Consider the following 9,978-nt stretch of genomic DNA (forward strand, 5'->3'; position numbering starts at 1 on the left):
AATCATAAAGATCAGAGCAGAAATCAATGAAATAGAAACAAAGAAAACCATAGAAAAGATCAATGAAACAAAAAGCTGGTTCTTTGAAAAGATCAACAAAATTGATAAACCCCTAGCCAGACTTATCAAGAAAAAAAGAGAGAGGACTCTAATCAATAAAATTAGAAATGAAAAAGGAGAAGTAACAACGGACACCACAGAAATACAAAGGATCACAAGAGACTACTATATGCAACTATATGCCAATAAAATGGAAAACCTAGAAGAAATGGACAAATTCTTAGAAAAGTACAATCTTCCAAGACTAAACTAAGATGAAATAGAAAAGATGAATGGACCCATCACAAGAACTGAAATCGAAACTGTGATTAAAAAACTTCCAACAAACAAAAGTCCAGGACCAGATGGCTTCACAGGCGAATTCTATCAAACATTTAGAGAAGAGCTAACACCTCTCCTTCTGGAACTATTTCAAAAAATCGCAGAGGAAGGGATACTCCCAAACTCATTCTATGAGGCCACCGTCACCCTAATACCAAAACCAGACAAAGACTCCACAAAAAAAGAAAATTACAGGCCAATTTCACTGATGAGCATCGATGCAAAAATCCTCAACAAAATACTAGCAAACCACATCCAACAATACATTAAAAGGATTGTACATCATGATCAAGTGCGATTTATCCCAAGGATGCAAGGGTTCTTCAATATCCACAAATCCATCAGTGTGATACACCACATTAACAAACTGAAGAATAAAAACCATATGATCCTCTCAATAGACGCAGAAAAAGCCTTTGACAAAATCCAACACCCATTTCTGATAAAAACCCTTCAGAAAGTGGGCATAACGGGAACCTGCCTCAACATGATAAAGGCCATATATGACAAACCCACAGCGAGCATCATTCTCAATGGTGAAAAGCTGAAAGAATTCCCACTGAGATCAGGGACAAGACAAGAATATCCGCTCTTGCCATTACTCTTCAACATAGTTCTGGAAGTCCTAGCCACAGCAATCAGAGAAGTAAAAGAAATAAAAGGAATCCAAATTGGAAGAAGTAAAACTATCCCATTTGCAGATGACATGATACTATACCTAGAGAATCCTAAAGACTCTACCAGAAAACTGTTAGAGCTCATCCACGAATTTGGCAAAGTTGCAGGATACAAAATCAGTACACAGAAATCGATAGCGTTTCTATATACTAACAATGAAAGAGCAGAAAAGGAAATTAGAGAAGCAATCCCATTTACCATCGCATCCAAAAGAATAAAATACCTAGGAGTAAACCTACCTAAAGAGACAAAAGACCTATACTCTGAAAACTACAAGCCACTGTTGAAAGAAATCAAAGATGACACAAATAGATGAGAAAATATACCATGCTCATGGATTGGAAGAGTTAACATTATCAAAATGACTATACTACCCAAGGCAATCTACAGATTCAATGCAATCCCTATCAAATTACCAAGGACATGTTTCACAGAACTTGAACAAAATATTTTAAAGTTTGTTTGGAAGCACAAAAGACCCAGAATAGCCAAAGACATCCTGAAAAAGAAAAATGGAGCTGGAGGAATCAGGCTCCCGGACTTCAGACTATACTACAAAGCAACAGTCGTCAAAACTGCATGGTACTGGCACAAAGACAGACATATAGATCAGTGGAACAGGATAGAAAGCCCAGAATTAAACCCATGCACTTACAGCCAATTAATCTATGACAAAGGAAGCAAGACTATACAATGGAGAAAGGACAGCTTGTTCAATAAGTGGTGCTGGGAAAACTGGACAGCCACATGGAAAAGAATGAAATTAGAACACTCCCTAACACCATACACAAAAATAAACTCAAAATGGATTAAAGACCTAGATATAAGACCAGACACTATCAAACTCTTAGAGGAAAACATAGGCCAAACACTCTCTGACATAAACGACAGCAACATCTTCTCAGATCCACCTATCAGAGTATTGACAATAAAAAAAAAAATAAACAAATGGGACCTAATCAAACTTAAAAGTTTCTGCACAGCAAAGGAAACCCTAAACAACACAAAAAGACAACCCACAGAATGGGAGAAAGTCTTTGCAAGTGAATCGACTGACAAGGGATTAATCTCCAAAATTTAGAAACAACTTCTGCAGCTCCATACCAAAAAAAACAAACAACCCCATCCAAAAATGGGCAGAAGATCTAAACAGACAATTCTCCAAAGAAGACATACAGATGGCCAAGAAACACATGAAAAGATCTTCAGCGTCACTCATTATTAGAGAAATGCAAATCAAAACCACGATGAGGTACCACCTTACACCAGCCAGGATGGCCATCGTCCAAAAGTCTACAAACAATAAGTGCTGGAGAGGGTGTGGAAAAAAAGGACACTGTTGGTGGGATTGTAAATTGGTGCAACCACTGTGGAAAGCAGTATGGAGATTCCTCAGAAAACTAAACATAGAACGACCATTTGATCCAGCAATCCCACTCCTGGGAATCTATCCAGAGAAAACCACGACTCACAAAGACACATGTACTCCAGTGTTCACTGAAGCACTGTTTGCAAGAACCAAGACATGGAAACAACCTAAATGTCCATCAACAGAGGAGTGGATCCAGAAGAAGTGGTGCATATACACCATGGAATATTACTCAGCCATCAAAAAGAACGAAATACCAGAATTTTTAGCAACATGGATAGACCTAGAAACTATCATGCTAAGTGAAGTCAGCCATACAATGAGACACCAACATCAAATGCTTTCACTAACATGTGGAATCTGAAAAAAGGACAGATGGAACTTCTTTGCAGAACAGATGCTGACTCACAGACACTGAAAAACTTATGGTCTCTGGAGGAGACAGTTTGGGGGGTGGGGGGATGTGCTTGGGCTGTGGGATGGAAATCCTGTAAAATCAGATTGTTATGATCATTATACAACTACAGATGTGATAAATTCATTTGAGTAATAAAAAATGAAAAAAAAAAAGAAAGGCACTGGACATTCTTCAAAATGTGGGTGAAGGAATGGACCTTTACTTGTTTTAACTTAAAAGGAAAAAAAAAAAAGAAATGAAGGCAAAAAAAAAAAACTAATTAGTGAAAACACTAATTTGAAAAGACATGTGTGCTGCAATAGTCATAGCAGCATCATTTACAATTGCCAAAATATGGAAGTAACCTAAGTATTCATCAACAGATGAATGGGTAAAGAAGATGTAGTATATGTAGCCATAAATGAAATTTTGCCATTTGCAACAACATGGATAGTCTTGTTGGGTATTATGCTAAATGAAATAAATCAGAGAAAGACAAATGCTGTATGATATAGCACTTACATTTGGAATCTATAAAATAAAATAAAATAAAATAAACCAATTATTATAGCAAAAAAGACTCACAGATATAGAGAACAATCTAGTGGCTGCCAGTGGGGAGAGAGATAATATAGGTGTAGAGAATTAAGAAGTACAAACTATCATATAAGTTACAGTGATATATTGTACAACACAGGGAATGTAGCCAGTTTTTTAAATAACTATAAATGGTGTATAACCTTTAAAAATTGTGGATCACTATTTGTACACCTGTAACAATATTGTACATCAACTATACTTCAATTTTTAAAAAAAATTTTTAAAAAGTGAGAACTGATTCATCAGAGACTCTGGGAAAGTAATTCCTTCAACTGCAGAGCAGGCCTCTTGGCAGAGCGATGAAGGTCTGAATCTCCAGATCAGATCAATACCCAGAGGGCTCTAGCACAGGACTCCTGAAGCTCCTCCTGCATCCAGCTCATTAGCATTCCCCCATAGGAGGACAAGTTAGCCAGGCTCCCCACCAGATTGTCCTTATATCTGGTCTCCTGGAAACAGGAGGCGGGTAATTTGAAAGAAAAGTCTGGTCTTGGGAAAGTTGGAAAGCTACTTGGGTAGTGAAAAGTATGTCTCAGCCAGGATCCAGAACATGAGAAAATGTTGGACCTTCTGCCTGGTCATTATCCACCTTAACGCCCCCACCCCGGATGCCAATATTTTGAAATCCCAAGGTCTATGAACAGTTTGTTTACCTACAGAAAGAAAGGCTATACAGCCAAAGGGAGGAATCGGGTGGCCTTCGTGGGTGTTCACATCCTAGACTAATTCCAGAAATGCAAGTCCGCATCCCAGCGGGAGCGAGAAAGCCTGCAACCACATCGCCGCCGGCGAAACTCCCTCCAGTTATCGTTACCCTCCTGGAGTTTTCCTTTCGGACACGTAATTCTCAGAGAGGGGGTACGGGACCTGGTGGCTGACTCCCCCGAGGCTGCAAACAGGGGCAAGTTCTGAAATATTATCTAAGAGTCTCCCTTAGGTGGGAAAGGTTCAACCCTGGCCAGGTGATTTGAATCGACGTGGCGATTGTGGCCTGGGGAAGAACAGCCAAGAGGAGTGCCTTATAGAGGCAGTTTACAATTACAGCTTTCCCCATCTAAAGAAGCGAAGCCCATAGAAATATCCTTCGAAAGCTTCCAGAAGAATCTAGGGAAGCCTTCACTTGTGCAGAGAGCAGATTTCGTTTCCGGCTTTTGGTTTGGTATTTGGCAAATTGGGTCCTAAGAACGGCTTCTGGTTTTCCCCGCTCTCTGTTTCAGTTTAAGACTTTTGACACCAAAGGTTCCCCCTCGCCCCTCCCCCTCCCCCCTAAAATAAACCACTCGATCAAACTCGATCGCGTCTCCATTGAATGGCGGGGGTGGGGGTTACAATGTTCGCTTTTGAAATACTGCGTGGTAATAACCGCATGGGCTGTGGAGACAGAGTACCACCCCGCGTTCAAACCGGGGTGATCAAACCGCAGTCCGGCCACCCCGCGTGGGACCCGAGTAGGCACCCGCCCTGTAAGGACGCTGCTGGGCTTCCCTGAATTAAAACGTGTAAAGCGTTTAGAAGCAACGTAGGGATTTTCTTTTGTTATTATCACCCACCTATGAAGGCGGAAACCAGGAATTATAAAAAGCTACGGAGAGGTGCCCAATCCCTCCGCCTCCCCAGCTCAGGAGCGTGTCAGGTTTAGCTGCATCGCCACCAATTTGTGCTCCACGATGCGTCTGTGCTTTCCTGGGAATAAAATAAAAGCTAAAGTTTAGAGCGTGGGGGCGTTGCCGGCGAGGGGTCTTCACCATGGGGTGGAAAGGTTGGGGCCTTCGAGACAGTGAGCATTTCACAGAGTTGTCAACCCGTGGACAGCGATGCTATCCAATTCTGTAGTTTTATCTACATGCCTTTAGATTGTCGATAAGGACAAACAGAGTATTAACCCCTCTCTCCGCTTTTCTTGTCGGCATAATTATATGCGTCTTTGATTATTTACTTGTACTGTTCCTGACCATTTTGTTAATTCTACCTTGTAGGGATCAGGACATCCAACATATTTATGCAATAAAGTGAAGTTAAACATATTATAACTGTTATTATGGACATTTAAAAACATGCACATAATACATAAAATGATATAAGGTAGCCTCATGTATTCATTACCCATCTGTAGGAATTAGTAATAATTTTGCCAATCTATCTCTTTCTCTCTCACACACACACAAAATTTCCCAAACTGTTTCCTCTTGTATTTTAAAGAAAATCCAGACAACATATAATTTTATCGATAGAGATTTCAATGTGTAAGGGAGAGAATTGTTCGATATATACCCAGCTTATAGTGGGGATGTTCAGTAGAGGGAAAAAAATGACTTTAGATTTCTTTGTTTCATCCTATCTTATTTTGATCAGTGTGATTATTTTCTTAGAATGATCTTGAAGGATCAAGAGAACATTTCTGTTACACAAAGATGGTGGAGTAAGTTTTGCTTTGCATGGTCAACAAGATAATATTCCTTCTAAGTATCAATGTTAAATATTGGTTTTATCCTTATTAATTTGCACTTAATCAGCATCATTGCTCAAGAACAGAGTCACTAAATATTCATGTTCTTGGTAGTGCAGGTTATCTTCCCTCATTTCTCTGCTCTACTTGAATGCCTTGCAATTGTCTCTGAAAACTCCCCTTTCCCTAGGTTTTTTATTTCTCTTTATACTTAACTTAGGACATTATTTTAGTCAAAACACACTCTCTTTATAGAAACTTGCACTTAGGATCTTCAGTTTTCAAGACTGACCTTAAGTCTTTCATCCTTGTTAAGAATTTCACTTTTGCTAAGAAGACATCTACTAGTAAATTATTTTCATTACAGTTATATGGATTCAAACAAATTGGCTGTCAAAGCTTTTGCAAGGTTGGAGGTTTTCTTCAAAGTTTTCCTTATTCTTTTTTTTTTTTTTTTTTTTTAGGGGAGGGTTTTTTTGTTTGTTTGGAGAGTTCCCTAATCTTTTGAAAAAATTAATGCATAGTACTTAACTGAACGATATATAAATAATATATATACTATAATGGACAAAGAAAAGAATAGAGTCACGGGGAGAAAATGGAAATAAACCAAGGAATCAGCAAATAATTTCTTGTGAATTAGTTGTACAGCAAGAAAGAGAACATTTCAGAATCATCTCCATTTATAGTTAAAAACCTTTGGTTTCTTCTTTTTCTTCTTTTTTTTTTTTTTTTTTAACAGTGCAGCAACTTGATGTGGAATCTCAGTTCCCAGACCATGGGATTGAAACCAGGCCACATCAGTGAAAGTGCTGAGTCCTAACCACTAGACCATCAGGAAATTCCTTATAGTTGAAATCTTGAAAGAGGAAAGAAAGTTACTCATTTTGGGTATAAATCTGATTTTTTAAACAGTCCTTTAAAAAGCAAAATTCTTCTGCTGACTCTAATGTGACGAAAAATTATTCTACTTCAGACATTTGGCCTAAATTGATTTATGTCCACTCTTAACATATAAGCTAAATTGTCATTCCCACAACACCTGTTACTCCCCCAACTTCCCCAGTTTCAAAAAACATCGTCTCCATTTAACCCATCACTCAAGTCGAAAACCTGAGACTCAGGCTTGGCCCTTCCCTGTTACCAAGTGTTTGGGTTTGCTTGGGAATAATGCAGTTCCCAGAGAAGTGGGACTTTCAGTGATGAAACAAAAAAGTTCCTGCAAATCCAGCAGTAGTTGGTCACCTTGCATGTCCCTCTCAGTGTGTATCCAAATCACCATCAGGTCTTGGCAGTTTTATCTCCAAAATATATCTTGCATTCTTCCACCTCTCTCCACTTTTGTGGCCACTCTTCTAGCCTAAGCCACCACGATTTTTTTTTGTTTGTTTGTTTTGGTTTTTTTTTTTTTTTTTTGGTCTTTTTTTTGCCATTTCTTGGGCTGCTCCCGCAGCATATGGAGATTCCCAGGCTAGGGGTCGAATCGGAGCCATAGCCACCGGCCTACACCAGAGCCATAGCAACACGGGATCCGAGCCGCATCTGCAACCTACACCACAGCTCACAGCAACGCCGGATCCTTAACCCACTGAGCAAGGCCAGGGATCGAACCCGCAACCTCATGGTTCTTAGTCAGATTAGTTAACCACTGCACCACGACGGGAACTCCATAAGCCACCACGATCTTTCATGCTGACCGCTGCCATCATACCCAATGGGTCAGCACACATTTATTCTTCCAGCCAGTTGTCTCCAGAACATCCAGAGTGATCTTCCAAAAATATTCAACAAATAATATTCTTTCTCTACTTTTTTGCTTAAATAGGTTCCCATTGCAATTTGGGTAAAGTTTCAAATCCTAAACATGGTGTTCAATGCCTGTACTGATTTGGCCAGCTTCCCTAGTGCCATTTCCACCACAATCGCCCTCACTCACTTCCGTTTAGGTCCCACTGCCCTTCTCTCAATTTTCCTGACTTCCCCAGTTCTTCCTGTTTGGGGAATGTCACACATGCTTTTCACGCTGCCTGGAACACCCTTTGCTTCACTTTCCCCCTCCTGTTCCCTACACTTCTCTGGAGTTTTATCCTAAATGTCACCTCTTTATCTAGAAGGTATCTATTCAGAGACACATTTCCTAATCTCCTAGTTAATGTTGACTTTCCCGTTGCGGTTTTTCTCATGAAGCTCTATGTTTTCACATCCCTTAACAAAATGTGTAATCATATAACTTTTTGTCTTCTTTTTTGTCTAAGTATCTGTTTTCCCCACTAGTCAGTGCACACTGTGCATGGCACAGTGCCTAGCACAGAAAAGACATTTGTTAAGCAATTGTTGAGATAATGCATAAATGGATGGTGGATGAGGGATTGTGTGATTGTTTCATACTTGAAGTACAAATTTGTTTCCTGGTAGACTTATGGTGACTACAGACTATTAAAGCTTATCTAAACAGAGAGGTTCCAAGCTTGAACAGTAAGTCCCCAGACCACTCAGTGATTTGGCCTTCTCTGCACAAGTAGAGAAGGAGAGGAGAATAGAATAACAAGCACAGAGGACAATGAGATCATCTGAAGTTCCTCAGAGCTGAAGGATTGTGAGGAAGGGGCTGATGCAGGGCATCGAAAGGGAATTGTGTTCAGAGTCTTCTTCGAAGTGATTTGTAATCAAATATGTTTTTCTGGAAATTGTTTGCTCTTCTTGTGGAAATGGAATATGAACCCAGATCCCTGCTGAGAAAAAGTGGGGAAGTAAAGCTCCAATCCTCTGTGGTTTAGTGAGAAATAAAAAGTGAGATTATGAAGCTTAGGTAGAAGAAAGCCCAGGTAGGAGCTTAAGGTACAAAACAGCTATTACAATCACTACGCTATAAAACACAATGAAAAGGATGCCAGGTTGACCTATAAGCCGTTAAGATAACATTCTATACTAGCATATATAAAAATTGTTGTTAAATCTAGTGGTCATTTCTTAATTAATATCTTTGTTTGTGAGAAGCATTTGGCCCTGTTCACCACTCTCCTAACTTTAAAAAAATTTTTAAACTTTATTTTTATTATTTTTTTTAATGGCCGACAGCATACGGAAGTTCACAGGCCAAGGATTAAACCCAAGCCTCTGCAGTGACCCAAGATGCTATATTTGGATTTTTTTTTTTTTCCTTTTTTGGTCACCTCTCATGGTGTATGGAGTTTCCTGGCCAGGGATCAGAGATCAGATTTGAGCCACAGTTGTGACCTACCTTGCAACTATGGCAACACTGGATCCTTTAACCCAACTCGCCACAGCAGGAACTCCAAACTTAAATTTACTTTAAAAAATTAAAGTACTGGGAGTTCCCGTCGTGGCACAGTGGTTAACAAATCCGACTAGGAACCATGAGGTTGTGGGTTTGGTCCCTGCCCTTGCTCAGTGGGTTAACGATCCGGCGTTGCCGTGAGCTGTGGTGTAGGTTGCAGACGCAGCTCGGATCCCGCGTTGCTGTGGCTCTGGCGTAGGCCGGTGGCTACAGCTCCGATTCAACCCCTAGCCTGGGAACCTCCATATGCCTTGGGAGCGGCCCAAGAAATAGCAACAACAACAACAAAAGAGAAAAGACAAAAAAAAAAAAAAAAATTAAAGTACTAAGTAACATGTACACATGGTAAAAAAAAAAAAAATCTTGAAAAATGTTTAATATAGAAAATTGAAAATTTTCAGATACTAGCTATTAACAATTGTTACACATCTTTCAAGATATTTTTATATCAGTCAGAGCTTTTCAGAAATTACAAAAGATTCATGCCATCTTCATTCCCAGTATATATTTAAAAAAAGAAATGCCGGGAGTTCCCGTCATGGCTCAGCGGTTAACGAATCTGACTAGGAACCATGAGGTCATGGGTTCAATCCCTGGCCTTGCTCAGTGGGTTAAGGATCTGGTGTTGCCGTGAGCTGTGGTATAGGTTGCAGATGCGACTCAGATCCTGCATTGCTGTAGCTCTGGCATAAGCTAGTAGCTACAGCTCTGATTAGACCCCTAGCCTGGGAACCTCCATATGCTGTGGGAGTGGCCCTAAAAAAGACAAAAGGAAAAAAAAAAAAAAAAAGAAATGCCAAGTAAGATTT

Source organism: Sus scrofa, chromosome 7 (genome assembly GCF_054392235.1).
Source record: "Sus scrofa isolate SSC_HxYL_T2T_F1_AM1 chromosome 7, Sscrofa_HxYL_maternal_Yorkshire_Landrace_v2.0, whole genome shotgun sequence".
NCBI classification, from domain to species: Eukaryota; Metazoa; Chordata; class Mammalia; order Artiodactyla; family Suidae; genus Sus; species Sus scrofa.